The sequence below is a fragment of the Benincasa hispida genome, chromosome 1, assembly GCF_027475165.1.
Source record: "Benincasa hispida cultivar pf3 chromosome 1, pf3_genome.v1.1, whole genome shotgun sequence".
Lineage (NCBI taxonomy): Eukaryota > Viridiplantae > Streptophyta > Magnoliopsida > Cucurbitales > Cucurbitaceae > Benincasa > Benincasa hispida.
Window position 1 is genome coordinate 47,904,963 of NC_143478.1, and position 14,347 is coordinate 47,919,309.

Sequence of the window (14,347 nt, forward strand, 5' to 3'; positions counted from 1 at the left end):
AGGAAAGGGATTTTATTATTATTATTATTATTATTATTATTATTATTATTATTATTATTATTATATTATATTTTGTTAGGGTTAAGTTAAGAGCGAATAAAATTAAAAAAAAAAAAAAAAAAAAAGGAGAAAGTAATTAAAAAAAAAAATCCTCTCACACTGTTACGCACGGAACCCCTCCCCCCAGATCTGTCTCTCTCCCTAGTTACACGTTGTGACCCAAGCCTTAGATGCCCACCGCCAGTCTTTTTCTTTCACGACACCACACTCCAGCCCACTCCAAGCACCACCAAACGTCATTGCTCGCCACGATTCGCCGGTAGTAGGCTGCTCATTGCATCGTGAATCTCCCTCTCTTCTTTTGTGTTGAGATTGATGCTCTAAATCTCGTAGGATCCTATAATTTGTAATATTGTTGAATAAACTCCTTATGTATTTAATAAAATATTTGATATTTTATTCATTGTCTATAAAATATGTGATATTTTAGTTGCATTAACCACAAACCAATAAACTAACATCCAAGATTATCTTTGTAACTTAAACATATATGTGGAGACATATGGGTGGATCATATTTATGTGATAATCTAAAAGGTATGTAGTATATAGGTGACATTACGAGTATGACCCGCTTTTTAGATGTTACAATTGTTGTAAAGTGCTATAAATGATCTGATCATGATCATTCATATGAACATGTGAGCAAGGATATTATATACAAAGAAGTTTGTATAAGAAGGGATCATAAAATATTTAGTCTCATTATATAATGTCATTCATAATAAAGACTGAGTTGTGAACTCCTGCCTATGAGGGTGGTCTTTTGACTTGTATAGGTGAGAGTTGCCAAATCATTGATTCAATAAGCCTACCATTTTGGGGATTCGTCTGAATGGGAAGCTGGGAACACCGCTACACAAGAAGAAATTCACTCCTTCCCCAACATCGAGGTAAGTAGATAAATTGCTCGGTTGATTCTGGGGCTTGAACAATGTAGCGCCACACCCTCTCCTTGCCTGAGAAAGGTTTGATCATAGTTGGACTATGGTTTATTGTTCATTAGAAGAATCAGTGGTACTTAAGGAGATAGATGTAACTACAGGGGCAAAATGATAATTTTGGTCCAGCTGTACTTACGAGCAATTTGTGAAAGGCCATCGAACTGTTGACTGGTTATATCCAATGGACACAGAAATATATTTGTAGTACGGATAGTGAATAATTTAATTAAATAGTTTAGTTAATTATTCGCATACCGTTGGAGCTTTAAGCTACAAATCCATGAGGTCCCCTCAGTAGCTCAATGAGAATAAATGAGAATAATTTTTGGATTAATTTAAATTGTTCAAATTAATTGAGGGAATTAATTATATATGATATAATTAATTTAATTTTAATTATATATGATATGATTTTAAGTATATTTGAGAGAAAATAAATATTTGAATATGATTCAAATATTAATTATATGAAATTGCATTCATCTAATTTATTATAAATGGGATTTATATTAAATGTCATTGATGAGATAATAGAAACAATAGATTATATTATATTTGATACAATATAAACTATAGGTCATAAGTTATATTTAATATAACATATAGTTTAATATATATATATATATACGTTATATTATATTATGTTATATATAAATATATATTAAATATTTTATTAAAATAAATTAATTATTTTACTTAATTTATTTTAATTTATTTGAAAATAATTATGGGAGGGAGTTGTAACTTCTTCCCTTTCTTTCTCTCCACTTCGTTAGCGGGAAGAGGAGTAGCATAGATATTTAGGTTTTTCTTCCTCGAGTGGTTTTACAGAACGGTTCTGTAAAAATTCTTAAGATCCGTCCCAATCACCCTTCTTTTCTCTTCTCTCAATCTCTCGATCTCCCTCATCCAAAATAATTAGAGCCCCCACAACTCCTAAATTCTCATCCCAGAGAATATAGAGGAAACCATTTTGGTGGTGGCTATTTGTAAATTTTACTATTTTCAAGTTCGTGATTTTTTTAGAAGAGGAAACGTGAAGAACTCGATCTTCAAGGGTAAGTCCGCTCTTCCCTTTTCTCTTCTTATTTTTCTTAATCATGTTGTTTTTTTTTTCTTTATAAATGCATAATTTCTGTTTGTTGCTGTAAATTTTAACATTCTGTAAATTTTGGGTTTAGGTCTGATCCCGTTGTTCCGCTTAAGGACCTTCAATAGTTCCTTCATCCTTAATCGTATCATACCATTAGGACTAATTAGATGCTTCTGTCATGTTTTCATGATTTTATGTTTGAAATGCTAATCTTGATGTTTGAACCTAGTGTTATAATGTTTGCACTGTTGAACACTTTATGAAAATTTTTTAGTTTTGCTTTATGTTCTTTTAGGGGTACCCCGAACTAAGGTTTTATGCTATTTGAACTTTTATTTTATTAAAGTCATACATTTTATAAAAGGGTTTGATTCTTTTGCTTAAGTTGAAAAGAGTTTGCTTTCAAAGTTATGCATGAATAAGGTAATGACCTTGTTAGTAGTCTTAAAGAGTTGGGTTGTTACATACATAGTATTTGTAAAATATTTAATGTATATATTGATTGACATAATTTCATCTATTTTATGCTAAGTTGCAAACTAAGGCAAAACTTTGTTTTTGGAAACTATTATCTTGATTTGTTTCTTAAAAAAATCTATTGTCTTTGAAATCTATTTAAGGAGTTTCTATTACAAATTATATACATAAATAATATATTGAAAATATTGGTTGTGATTCTTTATAAAAATATATGGACAAATAGGATAATTTTTATACTCTTCTTTCAACACATATTTAATAAGATGATTATATCACATTCATTTGGAATGTTTTAATCAATATAAGAATCTTTGTAATATATATATGATTCTCTAATATTTGAATTATATGATTCTAGTACCTTCAATTATTTAAGGAATTTCATAAATAAATATTATTGTATGTCCATATGCGTTAGTTTCAAAGGCAGGGGAGTTATTTTCACGATGGGTGGGGAGTTCTTCACGTTTTTCCTCTTTATGGATCACGAACAATGAAACTTCTCTACACGAACAACAAGAGTCTCAACCAAAATACCATGAACGTAAGAATCGTTCCTTGGACACTAGCACTCAGTGAGCTTGCTATTCTTTAGCAAGGAATGAAAAAGAGAAGGGAAAAGTAGATAAAACTTTTATAGAATCTTCTTTTCTTGAAAGAGATTTTTTTTTTCCTACACAAACAACCAACCTCTCTTCTGTTTTTTGAATACACACATAAAGAAGAATGAGAAGAGGAGTTACAATAACTCTCCACCCATCGTGAAAATAACTCCACTACGATAGGGAGTTAAGATTAATTATATTATATTAATAAAATATAACTAAAAGGATTAATTAACTAACTCTTATTTCATCAATCATATAATATACATTTTTATCACATTAAAATACAAATCTTTCTTATAACCTATAGTTTTAATATGAATCTTATTCATATTAAATTTTAACCTATAGTATTTATATGAATCTCATTCATATAATTAATATATGAATCTTATTGAAATATTTATCTCTCACATACTATATAGTTTTAATTATAACTCATATTTATAATTAACTAAATACTATTGTGTATCACTATACATTATACTTTATACATTATATTAATCATATTGATATAATAAATACCTGTAATTCCCTTACATAATTTGAACAATTCAAATTAATCCAAAGTACTTATTCCTTGTCTTATCCTTAATGAGTTAGCAAGGGGACCTTATGGACCTACAGATTAGAAGCTCCAACGATACAGGATTAATTAATTAAACTCTTTAATTAAATTAATAAACATTCATTAACTGTCGATTATTCCACTAAAGATCAACAATTGCACTCTTCGCACTATAGATATATTTCTATGTTCATGGATATAACCAATCAACAGTAAGTCAACCCTTTATGAATCACTCATAACTACAGTTGGGTCAAATTACCATTGGGTCAACCCTTCAAGAATTGTTTTCTTCTGAATCTTGTGTCAAATTCGTTCGTAACTGAATTGTTTTCTTCTAAATATTGTGGTTATTTGGAAATGGATTTCAAGCTACTGGATTTTGTACCCCGAAAATGTCAGCGTGCCTCATGTACGTCTGATGGAAAATGTTGACATGTGCACATAAGATGGGATATCTTAACGCTAAGTATATCAATACCAACAAGATAATGGGTATAGGGTTTGGTGTGGCTTTCTGAAGTATATATGCATGTTTATATGGGTTGGTGTGGTATTATGGAATTTGGATGTGATCTATGTACTTTTCAATTTTGGATATATTTGAGGAAACTATGATCTTGTCATTCCACTATTTTAATATGTTTTAAAGGTTTCTTTGTTGATGAGTATGTTTTGAAATTTTACTGGGTGTTTAAATACCTTGTCAATAGTTTGGGATTAATTTGAAGGATTTTGTAAATGTTTTTTTTTTTTTTACAGGAAACCTATATTCGTATTAAAGTATCACTCACTGTACTTTCCAACTCATTCTTTTTTTTTTATTCCCCACCCTCCTTCAGGTAACTAAAGAGTTCTGGGTGTCATTTGAAATCGAAATCTACCACTGCATTGGTCTTCTCATATGGTTTTAGTATCTTAGATTTATGTATGGATAGGCTAGCTTAGTATAGGCCTATGGAAGTTTAGAGTTGGTTGTTTAAGTGGTTAACAATTTAAATCATGTTGCTATTAAAATAGTTGTAATGAGTTGCCAAGTAGAATGGATTCAGGTGGACAATATGTATCACAAAAGGGCTAGTATATTTACTATCTTCACACCTCGTTTAAGGTTAAAAAGGTATTCTAGGAGGGGGTGTGACACATCCATATCTTATGAATTAGTTAATAATAAAGTTTTGAGAAATTAGATGATAAAAGCATCATTTTCAGCATAGTAACAATTGTGACATCTTACATCTCCCACTACACTAATTGAGATGCGCTTCCTGGTGCCAACATGTATAAACAATTCTACATCATTAAGTATTCTTCAAAAATTACAATCTAATTACAATGAAGGAAAATTTGTTAGAGAATCCTTATTCAACTATCTAGGTATGAATCTTTATTCTCCACCAAGAATCCAATAAATAAAATTTACTTTAATTCTTATTTTTCTTCTCCTTGAGGTATTTCAAAAAATTCCTTATAGTGTAACTTCCCAAGCTAATTTGGAAACAATTTTCAAATATAGTTCTAGTCACATGGTTTATTTTCTTGGATTATCACATTACATAATTTTGAGATCATTTGGATAAATATCTAAATAAAGCTTACATTAACTTCAACATCAATAAGCTGTTGTTTGGTCTTTTACCTTCTATGCTAGACATCAATAAGCTCTCTCTCTCCAATTTTGATTCATTAATCACATGATTTATTAACAATTCATGAAATTGGCAACATAACTTTGAGAACATTTCTCAATTAAAGACAACTTCCCAAATTACATTGCCATTAATATAGTGTCAATATAATTTTTTAATAAATACATTGTCTCAAATTTGACTTATATCCGTAATTCAAAATTAAAATCATGAGAGAAAATGACATAACATTAAAATATATAAAATACATTAGTTAACAACATGCAATCAAATATCCATTTTATGTTCAGCATAGAAATCAAACAATTGGAAAAAATGAACCCTATAAATCATTTCTATTGCTATGGTTCTCTAGTGATTTGAACAACTACTACTGAAGGGTAGGTCAAGTGTTTTTCATTGGGTTACGATATTCTCAACCAAACATTATACCAAAATAGCTCTTATTCTTATAATATTTAGTTATTATTTTTTGGTCATAACAACGTTAACCATCTTAATGTGTCATTGTAAGTGTAATACATAATTTTTTATCTTATAGCTCTTCCCCAACAAGCTTGTCAAAGGGAAGGTCAATATTGGAAACAGAAAAACTACAATCCTGTCCATTTTTTGAGTTTACCTTGATATTGACTAATGCAAACACCTTCATAAGGGGGGTGGAAGCAAAAGCCGCCACGAGGCCAAGCATTAATCTCACATTGTAAATCAATGATGAAGACCGCAAGATATGTTGATACATGTCATTCTCCCACTTACTATAAAAACTCTCTAATTCACCCTATTCTTGACCTATGTAAACACCTTCTTTAGGGGGATGGAAGCAAAAGTCGCCACGAGGCCAACCATGAATCTCACGATGTGAATTTTCCAAGAGAATGTAAGAGAAACGACATATCATATACATCTATTCTTTCACTAAGTATTTTGATATTAAGGGCTTAATTCCTTAAACAAACTTGAACTAAATCATTTATCTAAGTTTTACTTTTGTTTGCCCAAACATAACTTTTATGTTTGGATAGTTTACCTAATGTGAGATTTCACAAGTTTATTAAACCCTTTAATAAACTAATCCCATTATGTTATAATAAAAGTTTGACTAATTCAACTCCCAGGTAGTGGTGTTTTCTAGGCGGTCAGCTTAAATACCCCATCCTTAGACAAAATCTTCCTTAAATAGAGCTTTCTTATAGGCAACCTTTTATTTTTTAAATCTTTTTATTTGCCCATTTTAAACCATTTAAAATTAAATAAAAAATTATTTTAATCTAATCTCATTACATAAGCTTTCAATTAACTTTATTCTAATCTCATTAGAAATTTTAATAAAGAAAAATGAATATTTTAAACTATTTAAAATTTGAATCAATTTTATCTTTATCAAGTGAGGTCCTAATCTCATTAGGCAAACATGCAATCTTTCTAATCTCATTATAAATCTATAAAGATAAACTAAAATTAAATTAATTGTGTCTTTATCTAAGTAAGATTGTAATTCTATTAGGCAAGAATACAATATTTCTAATCTCATTAGAAAATTATAAAGATAAATTAAAATTAATTTTATCTTTATCCAAGCAAGAATCTAATCGTGTTAGGCAAGATACAATCTTTCTAATCTCATTAGAAAAATATAAGTGTAAACTAAAATTAATTAGTTAAATCTTTATTTAAGCATGCAATCTTACTAAATTCTTTAATTAATCATCTAATATATCAAATATATTTTAATTAAAGCAAAATCTTTAAATGCATCTATTAAATATAATATTTATATTTAAATAATGAGAATCTTGATATGCATTAAATATAATACTTATATTTAAATAATGCATGGTATGCTTAACCTTTGGTTGGATTTTAATCTAAATGGCATACTTATACAACATCCAAATATAACTTAAGTCATACATCTCATGCATAATTAAATTAAAATAGCAAAGTTCATCGACTTTAAGCATTCCTAGAAAATAAAATAAAAACGAAACACTAGGTCATGATTTAGGGTTTGAGAAAACCCTAATTTTGCTTCGTGATTGAGCAAAAGGGTGTCATAAACATATTCCAACCCAAATCAAATAATATCCCATGCATTACTCTAAAATAGGCAGTTAAGTGAAGTATGGAGTCGAACAACAAGGGACCACAATGATTCCTTAATTGAAAAGCTTATAGTATAGTAACCGAATTGGGGAGGGAGGGTTGTTGATTGGAATTGTTCCAATTTAAAATAAATTTGCATGAAATTTAAATGAGAATAAGAGAATAAGAGAGAGAGAGAGAGTTTTGTGGAATTTAATAGTGAAAAGATCTAGCTCAAATTTGATGTTATGTTTCCCCGATTAGATTAATTGATCATTGAACTCTAGACCAAACATTCTTTACTTAAGCCTAGCCAAATTAATTAGAATCTTAATTAACCATCCTAATTACCTAAGTAATCAAGTTGCATAGAAAACAAATATGTTCTAAGCACCTTAACTAATCGTATTAAGCTTTAGGGATATGTTAGAATGAACAAATGAATTTCCACAGTCTAATTAACTCATTTAATATGATTTCTACCTCAAGATTGATTAAAGCATTACTTATAGTGGTCAACTCACATTAAGCAAGTTAATCTAATCTTTTTACTTCCTAATGGTTCATTGCCTTAAACCTAAGCATAAAATCACATAAACAAGTATTGGTTGTCAATCAAATAAATGGAAACACAATCCATAGTAGAGAATTCAGAGTAGAAATCCTTAAACAAGAGTTTAAACAATGTATAATGGAGAACAAGTCTCACAATTAGTCTAAGAAAAGGAAAAACTATCAAACCCAAGCTAGAAGAGTTACCTTTAGCTCTAATCATCCTCAAAATACAAAAGATTAAGCTCCAAAATGACTAAAATGGAAAAGACTAAGTGTTTATAATGGAGAGGAGAAGAAAACAGGAGCAAAAATGAAAAAAAAAAGTGTGATAAAATGAAAAATCAGGCAAAATATCCTTTTATAATACTGCACAAAGTGTCGTAGCGCATGAGGCTGGAAGGCCCCCTTGATGAAGCACAGTGCTGCGCATATTGATTAGGCGCACTCTACAAAAGTTTGAAACGTTACGCTTTCCCATTGTCCCAGAATTGAAGACTTCTACCTTTGAGCGCATATGCTCTTCCCTAAAGGCAATTTTGTAATTTCTCAACCTTCTTTCTCCCTTGATGCATTTAAACTCTAATTTGGTCTGTTTTAGCACCATTTCACTCTGAACACCTCGTTCTATCTCTGAAACACCCGAGAACTATAAAATCATCGAAAGTACACTAAATTGATCAACAACCTCAAATTAAGTAGAGGAAGATAACACATTTTTATGCTATCAAATCACCCCAACTTGATTCTTGATCGTCCTCGAGCGAGGTAGAACAGGCATTCACACAAAGATTAGCTTAATAAGTTACCATGTTTCCTACTCTAGCCTTAACAATCAACCAAAATCATGCTCATAATCAATTAAGCTATCCAAAAGCATTTAATCAACTCAAGAAAAAATTGGAATTTCATTTTAATTCTTCTCATGCTGAATAAATTATAGGCTATTTATGTCAAGCACAAGCGAGCCCAAAATAGACTTATGATGCCTCAATTTGTTTTCCCCCTATTCTGAGTCGAGCACCAACCATCAAATATCAAAGCATATGAGACAGTAATACATCATCTGAGGTGCAACTGAAATAAAATTTTAAGGTCCCTAAACTTGCATTTCTTTTACCTAAGGGCACTAGATTTCACATTTCCACTACAGGGAACCATACCCACACTTTTCTCGCGAGTGTCCTAACTGATCACTGCAAAATGCAGCTCTTTTTACCTTAGTGATGCATGCAAATTACAAATTTATTACTATTATTTTTCTCTTTTTGATACTTTTTTTATTTTGAGAGAAATTTTTTTCTTATCAGCTGACTCTTTCTTTTTCCCTTCTTTTTTTAGCAGGCAAATATTTCACACAATTCCTCTCAGTGTCATATTACCATCTATTATGCAAAACATTTTCTAATTAATGGAGCTTTTCAGTGTGACAACAAACCTATGCCCTCGTAATGCAATTTTAAGTAAGTAAGAGTTAAGATAAATGGATAGAGAACCAGAAAATGCATTATATAAATGAAATAAGATTTTAAAAAATGGCCTAAAAATCATAAATAAATTAATTCTCCTTATTATGTAATTATAGTTTGAATCTTATTCAAACAAACTTTATATAAATCATGTATTAATTGCATCCAATACAATTAATATGTTTCCTCTAAAAGCTTGGAAACTTCAAATTTTATTTCAATCATATTTGATCCTTGTTGGTCCGTTGTGGGCTAGCAAGGGGACCTTATGAACCTACATTTTATAAGCTCCAATAATTCATGATTAATTAATTAAAATTTTTACTTAAATTAATCTTCATTCATTAACTACAGGGGAAACATTATAGACCCTTAATTGAACTTTTATGCACTATGGGACAAGTTGTGCTCATGGATATAATCAATATAAGGAAGTCAATGAAAGAACTCTAAATCTAGAGAACCAGTGAGCGAAAGCGGATCGTTCCAAACTCCATTGAGAAAGAACACATACATTTACAGTCATACAAAAACAATTATGCATAGAAAATAAATTATAGCATGCTTCTTAAGTAAATACAAAGGGATCGAGTATAATACCTTTGAAGAACTTTTCTTCACGTATTTACCTCGATCAGTTTCCAATGCGTGCAAAGAAGAACTCGAGCGCAACGATCAGAACTCGACCTAAAGGAGCAACTAGAAGATCCTCGATCACCAGCGAGTATAACTCGATCCTCGATTCTCGAACAGAACTCGACACCACAATAAAGTTGCCTTGGTATTATCAGTGTGAGAATCCAGGAGTTATAGGCTTTGTTTGATTTTGGATAGAGGAATGGAGGAGGTAAACGATCGAGTATGCGATCAAACGATCGTGTAGAAGAAGAAGTCTATCGCATAGACTTGATACTTGAAAGTGTAGCAACGAGTAACTATCATATAGTAAACTCGATACTTGATAGTTTAGACTCTAAAGTTATCGTTTAGTAAAACTAATTTTTACTCGATAGTGATTTTTGTGAGATTGATTCGAATAAATTTGCACTGCATGATTTGGAAAAAAAAAAATCCTTTTTATCTCACTGTAACGACCCAACCCCTTAGGACTTAAGTTAGACTGTTACTAAATACATGCATGCATGGAACTTAAAACGACACCATTTTATGGTGAAATAAATGCTAAATAAATAAGATAAGTTCAAAAGTTCTTCATTAAATTCAAATATTAAAAACAAATAATGGGGTACCCATAAATCATAAATGATAATAATAAGTATGAAAACAATTCTTAATAGTAAGTTTCAAACAGCAAAACTGAAAGTTGAAAAAAAACATGAAAAGAAATCTAAATATCATGAGCGGAGCATAAAACTGGTTCCAGTGGCTCGATCACGAATTCCGCTTGTCAATCGCCAGTGCATCTCTACCTTTACCTGAAACAACAACATGAGAAAGGATGAGTATAAAATACTCAGTAAGTAACCCCACTACTGGGGTCGGGCTAGACATATATGTCCTCTAGATGCCTACCTCTAACGAAACATAAAAACTGCCCTAGTCCTCATGGGACACATATATACATGAAAAACTGGTTTTTATCATACTGTAGTTAAGTATGCCCAATACCTCTGGTGAATCCCGAAGGAAACACAACCCCTGGTGAATCTCGAAGGAAACACAACCCCCTGGTGTATCCCGAAGGAAACACAACCCCTGGTGTATCTCGAAGGAAACACAACCTCTATCGTTCTGTTCTAATATTCATCTATTATGCTAGCATATATCTAGTGTTTGACTCGTGGGCAGTTCCAATAGTAAGATTACTTACCTCAAAGTCAAATTCAGATATTAATCCAAGCTAATGATCTCCAACAAAATAAATCCCGAATTAAGTGCCCAAATACAGACATAATACTAAATTTTAGTCTTTGGAACCAAGACCCAAACATACAAATTTAATCCAACGATCATTAATTAACATACCCAAATGAAACTTGATCAACAAACACTCACAAGATTTCGACTCCAAGTAATCCAATAATCAATAGGTGCCTAACAACCAACAACAAGGATCACAATGCTTACTAAACTACTTGCCGAACGAACTCGAATCCGCTGGACAGCACGTTGCGCACTTCGAAGTACTCCAATCTTGGATTTAAATTCCAAATATAGTAGGTATCAACCAAAAAGAAAATCCAAAATTTAATGGGCAAACAAGAAACTTCGAAACACAACCGATCTTACCCAAAACTACCAGATTTGGTAAAACCCAACGATGGCGGTGGCAACGAACGGTGAACAGAGGGCGTGGATGGAATGCACGAAATGATCCGGCACTGATTGGATGAACGACTTGCTGGAGTGAACAGACGCGTGCCCGATATGGGGCACGAACGGTCGGCTTCAGGGCTAGTAGAATCCACCGCGACGTCAACCAGGAACGGCTAGTAGATATGGCACGAGCAAACCGGTAGGATGACTCCACTTGACGGCGAGTTGGCGTGAGGGCTGGGCGAACAGATCGGGCGGTTGGACACTGTTGACTTGGTTGACGACGCGAGAATGAGGCTTTACGGAGTTGACGACAGCGTGTGGCTTGGCCTGAACAGCGGGAATTGAGGCGGCTGCTAGGGCACGTGAACGGCAATGGAAAATAGAAAACAGAGAGGGGGGGCATGCGTGAGGAAAAAGAAGAAAAGGGATTTTTTTTTATATAATAAAAAAAAACTTAAAAGGAAATAGAATAAACTTTTATTTTATTCTTTTCCTTATTCTACTTTATTTTATTAAATTTCTTTTCTTCCCAAAATAAAATTAATTCCTGCTATTAATTTCCAAATTGAATAATTTTAACGTCAATAATTAAATTCCCGCAATTACAGTTGAATTCCAAAATTCCAAAAATGCCTTTAAATAATAAAAATTAACGAAATTACATTATAAAATAAAAAAAAAATGTGGAGTATTACATTCTTCCCTCCTCAAAGAACTTTCGTCCTCGAAAGTTCATTCCTGAAAAAGCTCTGGATACTAGGCCTTCATCTCATCCTCTCGCTCCTAGGTAGCCTCCTTGAACTGGTGATTCTGCCACAGGACTTTCACAAATGCAATTTCCCTGCGGCGCAATGTCTTTACCTCTCTGGCGAGGATCTCTATAGGTTTCTCCTCGTAGCTCAAGTTGTTATTCAACTACAAGGACTTGAAGTCAACTACATAGGACTTGTCTATCACATACTTCCTCGGTAACGAAACATGGAAGACATTATGAATTTAAGACAATGCTAGGGTCAATGCCAAACGGTAAGCTACGGGGCCAACTCGTTCTAAGACCTTGAAAAGTCCAATGAATCTCGGACTCAACTTCTCTTTCCTACCAAACATCAGAATACCTTTCATGGGTGCCACTTTTAAGAACACTTTAACACCAGTCTCAAATTCCAGGTCCTTACGTCTCACATTGGCATAGCTCTTTTGTCTGCTCTAAGTTGTTTGCATACGAGCCCTAATCATACCTTAAGGGAGCAATTTATCTACTTATCCCTACTTCGAGGAAGGAGTGAATTCCATCTTATGTAGCTATGTTCCCAGCTCCCCAATCAGACGAATCTCCAAAATGGTAGGCTTGTTGAGTTGGCAATCTGGCCACTCTCACCCATACAAATCAAAGGACCATCCTCATAGGCAGGAATTCCCAACTCACTCAGGATTCAAGTCATGTCACCTATGGTCATCCTAGTGGAATGTAAGTCTCTATTATCAACGGCGTTATATAAAGAGACTAATCATTTCATGGTCCGATCTTATACAAACTCTGTGTATAGGATACCCCCGCTCGCATGTCTCCACATGAATGATTAGGATCAGATCATTTGTAGCACTTTACAATACTTGTAACATATACAAAGCAGGTCATATCCGTAATGTCACAAAGATAAGGTATCCCTCTTTTATCCATATACTACATACCATTTAGGTTATCACTTAAGGCATGATCCACTTGTACGCCTCTACATACATGCTTAAGTTACATAAAATAACCTCGGATCTTAGTTTATTGGATTGAGTAAATGCTTATAAAATAACACTTATTTAATTAACAACAATATGTTTACAGAGTTTACAAACTACGAGACTACCAGGAGATTTAGGACACCATTCCCAACAGTCCTTTCTTCACAAGTTATTCGTTATTATAGCTTGGATAATATCCATTTTACCCCTTTAATTATCTTTTTTTGTTAAGTACCAGTGATTCCTCTAATTAACAAATTGTTTATGGTCCAATCATATACTAAGTCCCTTTTTGGGCAATTTGAGGGTGGGACCCTATCACACCCCCTCCCGATCTCACCATTCGACCCCAAAAGAAGGCGTGAGGATGATAGATACCATCCCTTTGTGATACATACTGCCCATCTAAACCTTTTTTAATCTTACTAAACTTTAAGTCAAGTAAATAAGGAACAACTGTTTGGCTAAACTTATGTTATTACAAACAGTATAACGTTTACAACAACAACTTAAATCCGGAAGTGTTGCTGTGGCGTGGCAGACCTTGAACTTAGCACCACCCTGGAACTCCTCATCATTCGCTACCTAGTAAGAAAAAAACATGAAAGAAAAGAATGAGCTTCAAGAAGCCGAGTGAATGGTATTCTTTTAAGGTCATTCAGGACTTCACGGGCGCATAGGACAAGGTTGGTTAGGCATGAAGTGTGTGATGTGAGTGCCATGCAATGAGGGAGATGTATTGATCTTAATGGACGCATACGCCAAAGGTAAGTCGTGCGAAAGGATATGTGGCCATGAGGGAGTATGTGATGATAAGGAAAACTTG

At 32.6% G+C, this 14,347-nt stretch overlaps 1 long non-coding RNA gene across 3 annotated transcripts; it reads right to left on the minus strand.

Annotated features, from left to right (window-relative positions):
- Window positions 1-8,122: 8,122 nt before the first annotated feature.
- Window positions 8,123-12,225, minus strand: LOC120086992 (uncharacterized). 3 transcript variants are annotated; one of them, XR_005484399.2, is made up of 4 exons: window positions 11,755-12,207; window positions 11,593-11,658; window positions 10,105-10,940; window positions 8,123-8,684 (listed from the first exon to the last, which is right to left on the minus strand). It is a non-coding gene; the product is annotated as an uncharacterized LOC120086992 (long non-coding RNA). The 3 variants fall into 3 exon arrangements; XR_016527362.1 differs by lacking the exon at window positions 11,593-11,658 and having other exon boundaries at window positions 8,123-8,668; window positions 11,755-12,225; XR_016527361.1 differs by lacking the exon at window positions 11,593-11,658 and having other exon boundaries at window positions 11,755-12,225.
- Window positions 12,226-14,347: the final 2,122 nt, after the last annotated feature.